Source organism: Schistocerca cancellata, chromosome 2, assembly GCF_023864275.1.
Source record: "Schistocerca cancellata isolate TAMUIC-IGC-003103 chromosome 2, iqSchCanc2.1, whole genome shotgun sequence".
NCBI lineage: Eukaryota > Metazoa > Arthropoda > Insecta > Orthoptera > Acrididae > Schistocerca > Schistocerca cancellata.
The window spans coordinates 74,608,634-74,621,188 of NC_064627.1; the positions used below are offsets into that span (position 1 = coordinate 74,608,634).

Here is a 12,555-nt window from a genome sequence, read left to right on the forward strand (position 1 = left end):
ACTGCAAAAAGGTGGGAATTTAAGGAGATGGGACCTGGATAAGCTGACTAAACCAGAGGTTATACAGAGTTTCAGGGAGAGTATAAGGGAACAATTGACAGGAATGGAGGAAACAAATACAGTAGAAGAAGAATGGGTAGCTTTGAGAGATGAAGTAGTGAAGGCAGCAGAGGATCAAGTAGGTAAAAACACGGGGGCTAGTAGAAATCCTTGGGTAACAGAAGATATATTGAATTTAATTGATGAAAGGAGAAAATATAAAAATGCAGTAAATGAAGCAGGCAAAAAGGAATACAAACGTCTCAAAAATGTGATTGACAGGAAGTGCAAAATGGCTAAGCAAGGATGGCTAGAGGACAAATGTAAGGATTTAGATGAATATCTCACTAGGGGTAAGACATATACTGCCTACAGGAAAATTAAGGAGACCTTTGGAGAAAAGAGAACCACTTGTATGAATATCAAGAGCTCAGATGGAAACCCAGTTCTAAGCAAAGAAGGGAAAGCAGAAAGGTGGAAGGAATATATAGAGGGTCTATACAAGGGCGATGTTCTTGAGGACAATATTATGGAAATGGAAGAGGATGTAGATGAAGATGAAATGGGAGATATGATACTGCGTGAAGAGTTTTACAGAGCACTGATAGACCTGAGTCGAAACAAGGCCCCGGGAGTAGACAACATTCCATGAGAACTACTGACGGCCTTGGGAGAGCCAGTCCTGACAAAACTCTACCGTCTGGTGAGACAGGCGAAATACCCTCTGACTTCGAGAAGAATATAATAATTCCAATCCCAAAGAAAGCAGGTGCTGACAGATGTGAAAATTACCCAACTATCAGTTTAATAAGTCACAGATGCAAAATACTAACGCGAATTCTTTACAGACAAATGGAAAAACTGGTAGAAGCCAACCTCGGGGAAGATCAGTTTGGATTCCATAGAAATATTGGAACACGTGAGGCAATACTGACCCTACAACTTATCTTAGAAGCTAGATTAAGGAAAGGCAAACCTACATTTCTAGCATTTGTAGACTTAGAGAAAGCTTTTGACAATGTTGACTGGAATACTCTCTTTCAAATTCTGAAGGTGGCAGGGGTAAAATACAGGGAGCAAAAGGCTATTTACAATTTGTACAGAAACCAGATGGCAGTTATAATCCATGGAGCAGAAATAAAAGCTTTGAGGTTTGCCGATGACATTGTAATTCTGTCAGAGACAGCAAAGGACTTGGAAGAGCAGTTGAATGGAATGGATAGTGTCTTGAAAGGAGAATATAAGATAAACATCAACAAAAGCAAAACGAGGATAATGGAATGTAGTTGAATTAAATCGGGTGATGCTGCAGGAATTAAATTAGGAAATGAGACACTTAAAGAAGTAAAGGAGTTTTGCTATTTGGGGAGTAAAATAACAGATGATGGTCGAAGTAGAGAGGATATAAAATGTAGAATGTCAATGGCAAGGAAAGCGTTTCTGAAGAAGAGAAATTTGCTGACATCGAGTATAGATTTAATTGTCTGGAGTTGTTTCTGAAAGTATTTGTATGGAGTATAGCCATGTATGGATGTGAAACATGGACGATAAATAGTTTTGACAAGAAGAAAATAGAAGCTTTCGAAATGTGGTGCTACAGAAGAATTCTGAAGATCAGATGGGTAGATCATATAACTAATGAGGAGGTACTGAATATAATTGGAGAGAAGAGAAATGTGTGGCACAACTTGACTAACAGACAGGATCGGTTGGTAGGGCATATTCTGAGGTATCAAGGGATCACCAAATTAGTATTGGAGGGCAGCGTGGCGGGTGAAAATCGTAGAGGGAGACCAAGAGATGAATACACTAAACAGATTTAGAAGGATGTAGGTTGCAGTAGGTACTGGGAGCTGAAGAAGCTTGCACAGGATAGAGTAGCATGGAGAGCTGCATCAAACCAGTCACAGGACTGAAGACCACAACAACAACACTGGCACAAATACTGGAATTTAATATTGGAGATCTAGTACTAATTAATGACCATCATACGAGCTCAAATCGTAAGAAAGGGACAAGTAAAACTTTTTTTTCCCAAGTATGCTGTCCGATACAGAATCAAGGGAATGCCACATCCCAAAGCATTATTTTTTGTAGAGCTAACAACAGGGAAAGAGAAAGGTTTATACAATGTAGAAATGGAAAATAAGACCAAACAATGAACTACTTGATGGAAAAAAGTAAGTTGGCTATGAATTTACAGAAGAGGATACAAGATGTGCTTTGTCATGAGTATCAAGGACATAACTGGTAAATTTTGTCAACTTTTGTAGTAATTTGATGTGTTGTTCGTGGGTTTGTGTTTTAAATTCTATAGGGGAGGTGTGGGATATGTGCACACTACACATCTCACACTCGAGCAAGCACATACTGTGGGAAAGTATCACTTGGTAGGTGTGGAGTCTACCTCCTGGACAGCATTTATAATCTCTGTGGAGCAAGAAGGAACAGAGCAACTCTGGTAGCATGGAAGATGTCCAGCACCAAAGGAGGCAAGTATGACGTATGTAAGTGATTGTTGAAACTTCCTGGCAGATTAAAACTGTGTGCCCGACCGAGACTCGAACTCGGGACCTTTGCCTTTCGTGGGCCTTTGCCTTTTACTGGCAGAAGTAAAGCTGTGAGTACCAGGCGTGAGTCGTGCTTCGGTAGCTCAGTTGGTAGAGCACTTGCCCGCAAAAGGCAAAGGTCCCGAGTTCGAGTCTCGGTCGGGCACACAGTTTTAATCTGCCAGGAAGTTTCATATCAGCGCACACTCTGCTGCAGAATGAAAATCTCATTCTAAGTGATTGTTATTTTATACTATTCACATACATGTGAATGAAATGTCTTTGAGGTAGCAGTGTTAGTTGGTTTTAGGAGTAATAACTTCTCATGTAGTGTATAACTGTTTATGAAAGTTTGTGACAATATACAGAGTTAATAGGAACCAATCTATAATTTATTCAATGGAAGAAGCAATGTTTTGTTTTATACCACTTCACTTATAGAAAACTGTAGGGAAAAAAAGAGGTTCGATGCCAAAGAAGTATAGGACACAGCACAAGTTGGACCCTGAGATAAATCACAAGAGTTGCAAGGCTGAATATCTACACTATTTGTTAGGTGTAGCTGCATGGAGTAATAGAACTATAACAAATGTTGCTCAAACGGTCAAACCATCACCTCAAAAGCTAAATACAGCAGTCATCAGCCATTAATAAACTCTCTGACATGTTGATCTTGGAACGTTCACTGTTTCTATTATGCTTCTTTTTCCCACAGTTCAGTATACCTTCTTCCTCTTTTCGTATTTGATCTGTGTTCAGTTTTTGACAGTCTATCCAATGAGCCAACTTACCACTAAATCTGAGGGGGATGCAATGGGGAGTTTCCCTTGTACGATACATGCTTAACTGTCTTCCTCAGAATGGCACAGCCATAAGAGGGAACAAACAACTACATTGCAGCTTGTAAATGTTGCAACACCCAGAAGAGTGCATATTACTAAAAAGAAGTCTACACGAGCACAATGGCATGTGTGTCCACAGCAGGTGACTAGAAACTGCCAATGCATACTCTTCCACATTATGTTACAATTATGTGATATCAGGCAAACAAGAACAAAACTGTCTGTTACAGAGAAAATGGCAGTTCATATTTACTGTGGTCTGACAATAGTGTGAACACACTGGTCTCACATTATGGGGTATGACCAGAACTTCAATGTATGAGGTAATGTTTAGACAAATCTTTGTTTAAGTAATTTTCACCTGTGTGCCTTGACAAGGCCAACAGACTTAAAACTTACAATAATGTGACATAAGAAATGTAGCTCTCATGGCAATTTTTGCTCACAGGAACTGAAATCAGTTAACATCCTTAGATTTGTTCCCAATTGCAGTGAGAAGCTTAACTCTTCATATGCCTGAAGTTTATTAACCAAAACATGGTGTCAGCCAATGTTACTTTGACATAGTCACCTATCCATAACTATCGTAAGCAATTCTTCAATATCAACTCATTACATGGAGTATATACATTATTTAATTATCATCAGTGAATATACGGGGTTATTACAAATGATTGAAGCGATCTCACAGCTCTACAATAACTTTATTATTTGAGATATTTTCACAATGCTTTGCACACACATACAAAAACTCAAAAAGTTTTTTTAGGCATTCACAAATGTTCGATATGTGTCCCTTTAGTGATTCGGCAGACATCAAGCCGATAATCAAGTTCCTCCCACACTCGGCGCAGCATGTCCCCATCAATGAGTTCGAAAGCATCGTTGATGCGAGCTCGCAGTTCTGGCACGTTTCTTGGTAGAAGAGGTTTAAACACTGAATCTTTCACATAACCGCACAGAAAGAAATCGCATGGGGTTAAGTCAGGAGAGCGTGGAGGCCATGACATGAATTGCTGATCATGATCTCCACCACGACCGATCCATCGGTTTTCCAATCTCCTGTTTAAGAAATGCCGAACATCACGATAGAAGTGCGGTGGAGCACCATCCTGTTGAAAGATGAAGTCGGCGCTGTCAGTCTCCAGTTGTGGCATGAGCCAATTTTCCAGCATTTCCAGATACACGTGTCCTGTAACGTTTTTTTCGCAGAAGAAAAAGGCGCCATAAACTTTAAACCGTGAGATTGCACAAAACACGTTAACTTTTGGTGAATTGCAAATTTGCTGCACGAATGCGTGAGGATTCTCTACCGCCCAGATTCGCACATTGTGTCTGTTCACTTCACCATTAAGAAAAAATGTTGCTTCATCACTGAAAACAAGTTTCGCACTGAACGCATCCTCTTCCACGAGCTGCTGGAACCGTGCTGAAAATTCAAAGCGTTTGACTTTGTCATCGGGTGTCAGGGCTTGTAGCAATTGTAAATGGTAAGGCTTCTGCTTTAGCCTTTTCCGTAAGATTTTCCAAACCGTCGGCTGTGGTACACTAAGCTCCCTGCTTGCTTTATTTGTCGACTCCCACGGGCTACGCGTGAAACTTGCCCGCACGTGTTCAACCGTTTCTTCGCTCACTGCAGGCCGACCCGTTGATTTCCCCTTACAGAGGCATCCAGAAGCTTTAAACTGCGCATACCATCGCCGAATGGAGTTAGCAGTTGGTGGATCTTTGTTGAACTTCGTCCTGAAGTGTCGTTGCAGTGTTATGACTGACTGATGTGAGTGCATTTCAAGCACGACATACGCTTTCTCGGCTCCTGTCGCCATTTTGTCTCACTGCACTCTCGAGCGCTCTGGCAGCAGAAACCTGAAGTGCGACTTCAGCCAAACAAAACTTTATGAGTGTGTCGTGACCATATGTCAATGAATGGAGCTACAGTGAATTTATGAAATCGCTTCAATCCTTTGTAATAGCCCTGTACTGTCTGTAGTTAGAGGCCTTCTAGTCGTGGTTCCCCAGTGGACCAAAAGCAGGAAGCTGCAAGATGTATATGCCTGTCTGTCACTAATACCTTGGCCATGTGCCACGGCTTCTCAAATAACCCCAAACTAACTACCAGTAGTGAGTGTTCTAATATAAAATCATCTTACAGTTAATCACCCAAAATAACTCTGAATGTAATCGTTCCAAGTCACACTCAATTACACATTACTTTGATGTCATATGTGGTGACATATATGCAAATTTGTACACTCACAATGTGTATGACATCTCTTTATGATCTTTCTACACAGCATCCAAATTTGGATTGATTCAGGCTGTTAGATTTTTCACTCAAAGTTAAGTGCAATACAGCACACAAGAGTCAAAAGTTTCTACTACCCTTGTTCTATGATTAAAAAAAAAAGTACTGGAATAGATTTGGAACAGAAAATTGTAAAGGCTTATAGCAAATTTCCTCAATGACATTTAGTTCCAAGAAGAAGAGAGACTAAAAAAAAGAGTTCCAGTTATATTTCATGTATTTTTTCCCAACCTTTTTTTTTCAGTGATAGTTAAATAGTTAACACCATTTTGTTGACCTGAGATCTGCACATCTGCAATTGCAATTCAAGAGACAAAAATAATTTCGAGTCTTTCCTTGGCAGCCAGAGACTATGGTTTTTTGTGTGTGTGTGTGTGTGTGTGTGTGTGTGTGTGTGTGTGTGTGTGTGTGTGTGTGTGTGTTTTCTCCTAATTCTCACACAGGCATGTTTGACGAAAAGCTTTGTTTGACAGCATTTTGTTGTGCCTGTCTGCAATTCAGCATCTCCACTATATGGTGACTGAATGATACGGGGGAGGGGACCAGACAGGTAGTCATCAGTTCCATCAGATTAGGGAAGATGGGGAAGGAAGTCTGCCATGCCCTTGTAAAGGAACCATCTCGGCATAAGCCTGAGGTGATTTACGGAAACCACGGAAAACCTAAATCAGGATGACCAGACATTGGTTTGAACCGTCGTCCTCCCAGAGTCCAGTATGCTAACCACGGCAGCACCTCACTCGGTCTGCTATATGGTGAGTAGCAACTATCCTTTTTATAATATTCTCAGTATTCTATACTGTATTTTCCATTGTTTAAAAATAATTTTCATGTAGACTTGGCCTGTTCACCTAGAGTTCACAGTGGAGTTATGTACTCTGATGGAAAGGTATTCAACAAGTTCCCACCAAACAAATCTGGATCCCTGCTAATTCTTAAAAAAAAATTGAGGGCAAGCTAATGAGGTACATGCTTATTTGATTAGCTAGTACAAGATGAAAAACTTGTATTTGCAGCAGCAATCTCCATGACAAGCCATAACATAGAAGATGAAAAGCAACTATTTCACATAACTAGCGACCTGAAATGACAACAATGAAATAGAATAGACTGCCACTCACCACTTTGGGCAGCAGATGGGCACATTTAAGCAGAGAACTTCTCAGAATTTTCCAACTGACTCAGTTACAACAGAAACCAGCATACTTAAGTGGAGGGACCAATAAATGTTCATGGCACCCTAAAGAGACAACAGAGCACAAAAAGACACATCTAAATATACATTTCAAATGCCTGTTGATGGCAGTATGTAATCTAAAAGGGCAAAATATTCATGATCCATACGGGCAAGACAGGAACAAAACATCATATGCTAATACAAATGTAAGGAACAAAACCCATTTACTTTCTGAGAATTCTATTGTTAGTGCATTAATATATTTTATATATTATGTGAGTCATTCATTCAGCAAATAGCACTATAAAAAAAATAAAAAAACTTTCGAAGTAAATGAGCTTGTACATCATCACAGGATATACACTGAGGTTACAAAAGTCATCGGATACCGCCTAACGTCGTGTCAGACGCCGTTTTGCCCAGCATAATGCAGCAACTCGACAAGGCATGGACTCAACAAGTAGCTGGAAACCCCTACAGAAATATTTAGCCGTGCTGCCTCTACACCGTCCACAATTGCGAAAGTGTTGCCAGTGTAGGATCTCTCAATTACCCACCAGCATATCGTTCGCTAAAACGGCTGTTAACTCAGACATAAAACATAAATTAGAATGTAAGTGGTTAAAAAAAGAGCATTCCACCAGGAAAAGACGAACCATCAAAGGTTGAGGGCAATGAGCACAAACTGGTGGGGAATCACCACTTAATAAATGGTGATGGCTAAAAAAACAGTGCCCAAAATGCAACCTATCTAAAATGATATCCTCACAGCGAGAAGGCCAGGAGGAGGTTGTCAAAGCCCCTGGGAGAGGTTTAATTCCCTGGAGCTTGTTTCCATGAAGGGAAGACCAGTGGTCTTGTCAAAGCGACAACACCTGCTGACAAATGGCAACACAGGAATCATCAGAACAAATGGAAGAACTAGCCGGGGCTGAGGTACAAGGACTGCAGCCTTGGCAGCAGCAGCATCATTTCCTGTCAGACCAACATGACCAGGGACCCACAGTAACATCACAGTAGTTCCATCGAGAGTGAGCAAGTGAAAGCTTTCTTGGTCCCGTTGCACTAAGGGATGGATTGTGAACAGCACACAGGGGCTCTGAAGGGCACTGAGAGAGTCAGAGCAGAGGACACAATGGAAAAGCCTGTGTCATCGGATGTGCTGCATGGCCTGATACAGGGCAAAGAGCTCCGCTGTAAATACTGAGCAGTATTCCGGAAGCCAATAATGAAAAACATCGGTGCCAATGACAAAGGCACACTAGACACCATGATCAGTTGGAGAGCCATCAGTGTACACAAACGTACCATCACAGAGTTCCGTGCGAAGGTCAAGAAACCTATGGCGATAGAGTGAGGCTGGAGTTGTGCCCTCAGGTGGCCAATGACATCCAAGGTGAACATGGGCCACCGCATGAAGCCAAGGTGGTGAAGGGTTCACACCCATTGGGAACATGGCAGGTACTGTGAAGTTAAGCTGCTGGAGCATAGTCGAAAGTGAACTCCAGAAGGTAAAAGAGAAGAGGGACGCACCTCATACTGGTGATCAAAGGAGTCTAAGGAGGAATAGAATGGGTGGCCACGCATGGTAGACAAATGGCACGCGTATCTGCTGAGGAGAAAATCAGAGCGGTATGACAGTAGTCTGGCACCTTCTGCATACAGACTCTCAACCATGGTGGATTGTATTGAGACAGTGTGAGAAGGGCGGACATGCAGAATAATAAACAAAACCCCTTTAGCCTAGTTTCAAACGAACAAGGGACCAGTACTAATGGGCGAGCGTGGTCCGATCCACTTCCCAGGAAGTACCGCTGAAGACACATACGACACTGAGGGTCCGCATACAGCAGGTAGCCAGGTAGGACACATGAGAGGACCAAGAAAGTTTCATATCAAGAATAAGAACCATGAATTTCATAGTTTCAATGAATGGAAGAGCAACAGGCTCAAGATACAAAGGTGGTGGCAGTGGAAGAAACCAATTGTGCCGCCAGAAATTCATACAGTTTTGTCAATGGAAAAGCGAAAGCCACTGTCAATGTTCCATGAGTAAAGACAATCAGGACGATGCTGAAGGCGATGCTCAATGAGACAAGTCCGTGCAGAATGGCATTAGATAGCAAAATCGTTAACAAAAATGGAGACGGAGATGCCCGGTGGGAGACAGGTCATAAGAGCGTTAAGAACAACAGCAAAGAGGATGATGCTCGAGACAGTACCCTGAGGCATGCCATTTTCCTGAATAAAGGTGTCTGATAAAGCAGAACTTGCATCTTTTAAAAATTCATGAAGGAAACAGGGCATGCGGCCTTATAAGCACCATGTGTTGTATATAGTACAGAGGATACCAGTCTGTTAGCAGGTGCCGTGGGCGTTCTCCAAATCAAACAACATGGCCACAGTCTGGTATTTCCACAGAAAACCATTCATGACATGGATTGACAAAGTGACAATATGGTCTACTGCAGAATGGCGCGCAAAATACACACTGTAGTTAATTGCAAGACTCGAGCCACCATACCAGCCAGGCATGAATCACATGTTCCACCACCTTGTAAACAAACCTGGTGAGAGAAATGGGGTGGTAGCTAGAAGGAAGGTGTATGTCCTGTGAGTTAGCAAGCAATTTGCTCTCATTTAAGTATACGGCCGAAAGAATCAGCCTTCAGGAATTGTGAAGCAAACCCTGTCGTCCAGGACTGGATGCCACAAAGGGTGCAGATTCACCACGAGATGGGGAAACTCACAGGCGTCTATTGTCCATTGAGGCCTAAGTGCTGTAGTGTGCGAGTGAGACAGATGAGAACCTACGTCATAGGGCAACCCAGTAGAAGGCTTTGTGTCCAAGAAGACGTAGCGGTGTTAAATATGGCAAACCTGATTGGTCATAAAGCGAAACATTTATGAAAACTATTTAATTCTGTAGTAGTGCAGGGAATTAAGCCACAGTTATTTTATCTACCATCTTTCATAAATTTTCGTGGTGATCCCAATAAAACTTTAATATTGATCATATCTATAATAGTTTAGGATTTACTGTTAAAGTGAAATTTACAAGTTTTGTAAGAAAGACCTGAATGCTAAAATCTAAATACTTTGGCCGATCTTAACGATCGACATTTCATATAGAAGCACATCATTAAAATGAGAAACGTTGTAAATATCAACTCTGTAACTTTATTTGTTTAAAAGATACAGTAAATTTAAATTATCAGTATTTTCAGTTGAGCATCAGATCATCACTTCCTCCACACAAAACAAATTGAACAATGACAGCATGACACCTTATTGAATCATTAGGTAACAGAATATTTGTTGTAAAGTTTAGTGCATAGTAGTTACTTTTGTTCTTTATTTATTTATCAGAAAGCACATGGGTGCAAGGCTACCCACCGTGACATTCATAGTTAAGAAGGAAATTGTATTGGTTTTATGTAAAAGAAATTAACATGTATTATGTAATGGACAGTATAGTTACTTTATTTAGAATGTGAAAGTGATAAAGTTTTGATTATTTAAATGCGTTAAAATGTAAAATAATGTAGAATAAGCTGTAGCCAATCAGATGGACAGCTTCAGGATAGGGAACTGCGCTAGTCAGCTGAGCGAGGATGTTCGGCGCACAAAAAACATGGTCAGAGATGGGCAGAGAGCAGTTCTGGTCAAGATACCGAAGGGGACAGTTTGGATTGAGACGTGAAAGCAGACAGCCAGTCTTTATGCAGCTAGGAAGTGAAACAACTTAGAAAATTTCTCGTTGTGTAGTATCACGGGACTTAGTCTCTGAGCGATGAGCAGCCGTGCGCCTGGTATGAACTCTTAACTTTTCAAATAGTTAACGAGGTGGAGTAATGAACTTGTAATTTGCTATGATGCTATGTCAAATGATATGCCCTAGAGTGTAGCAGTAACTCTAAATACGACCACTTTCATTATTAGTTTGCTTTCTGAATAAACGTTATTCTAACAAAATCGCAAGTGTGTGGCCTACATCATTTATGGGTCATTAATTTAGTTCCCGATATTATTATTATTATTATTATTATTATTATTATTATTATTATTATTATTATTATTTCTTTCCTTTGTCAGGCGTTATGTCTGGTTAAAAATGGAAAGTGACGCGGACCTTGATGAAGCGTGACTTCCTTTTAACTGTACGGTATATGTTACATTGCATTTAGGAACTTTCGGGTAATTGAACATGTATCAATAATTACAGATTTCTGTAATTGTGTATATACGTTTGGATGTAGCTGAATTGTGTTGATGTACTGATGGATATTGTGTGGTATGACTTCTGTAGTTGATAGTATAATTGGTATAATGTCAACTTTATCCTGATGCCACGTGTCCTTGAATTCCTCAGCCAGTTGGATGTATTTTTCAATTGTTTCTCCTGTTTCCTTCTGTCTATTTGTTGTATTGGGTATGGATATTTCGATTAGTTGTGTTAATTTCTTCTTTTTATTGGTGAGTATGATGTCAGGTTTGTTATGTGGTGGTGTTTTATCTGTTATAATGGTTCTGTTCCAGTATAATTTGTATTCATCATTCTCCAGTACATTTTGTGGTGTGTACTTGTATGTGGGAACGTGTTGTTTTATAAGTTTATGCTGTAAGGCAAGCTGTTGATGTATTATTTTTGCTACATTGTCATGTCTTCTGGGGTATTCTGTATTTGCTAGTATTGTACATTATTATTATTATTATTATTATTATTATTATTATATGTTATATGTTATATTAACTTTGTATTTCACAAACTTGCCATCAGCCATACATTTTAATCAAACAGTCACAAGTGTCTAATTTAGGGCACGTAATGCGACACGTGCGGTTCAACCCCTAAATGAGTTTGAACCAAGACATTTTGATGCAGAGGAACGGCATGTGAGCCCGAACATCTTTGAGATGTTAGCTTGCAATTGGGGGCTCGTCCGGGATAGGAATTCGAAAAGTGTTAATTGAGGTATGAGAATCCTGGAAAGCGTTGGGAATGGATAGGAGCTTGAAAAGTGTTAGTTGAGGGATAAGAATCCTCTCAGTGTTGGAACAGGATTGGATTTTGGAAAGCATTAGGTGTGGAATATGAACTCTGGAAAGTTTTAGAATTGGATTCAAATTCTGCAGAGTGTTCCCAAAAGTATTATCTGAACTTCGATAGGCGGAACCTCGCAAAAGTTAAACATGAGATCAGTTCAGGACTGAATATTAGGTTTCTTTAATAGTTGTGAAAATGCAATTGTAATTCTCACAGTTAACAACATTCTGTGACCTAGGTCCCAAGCCTGTGTCAGTTCAGGCAGTTTGCGTGGGAGCTCTGAGATATGAATTTTGTAACAATTGTGTGCACCAAGTTTTAGCAGTGATGAAAAAAGTAATGCGGAAGAAGGGGTGGCATCGAAAGGACGTGGTTCCAGCCAGCAGCAGCTTCATCGCGCAGCAGCAGTTGCAGTACCACAGCAGAGGCTCCAAGATCTTCAGCGTCGGCTTCAACTGCAACATCAGCAGCAATACCATGGCAGAAGGATCTATACAACAAAGCTAAGTACCTGTGATAGCAAGATTATGTATGGTTCTGTAGTTCAATCGCCAATAATAGACGTCACTAATATTAAGCAGTCAGTCAGATTGCGT

General features: G+C 40.6%; 1 non-coding gene across 1 annotated transcript; it reads left to right on the top strand.

Annotated features, from left to right (window-relative positions):
- The first annotated feature begins 2,680 nt into the window (after positions 1 to 2,680).
- On the top strand, positions 2,681 to 2,755 carry Trnal-caa (transfer RNA leucine (anticodon CAA)). The gene has a single exon. It is a non-coding gene; the product is annotated as a tRNA-Leu (tRNA).
- Positions 2,756 to 12,555: the final 9,800 nt, after the last annotated feature.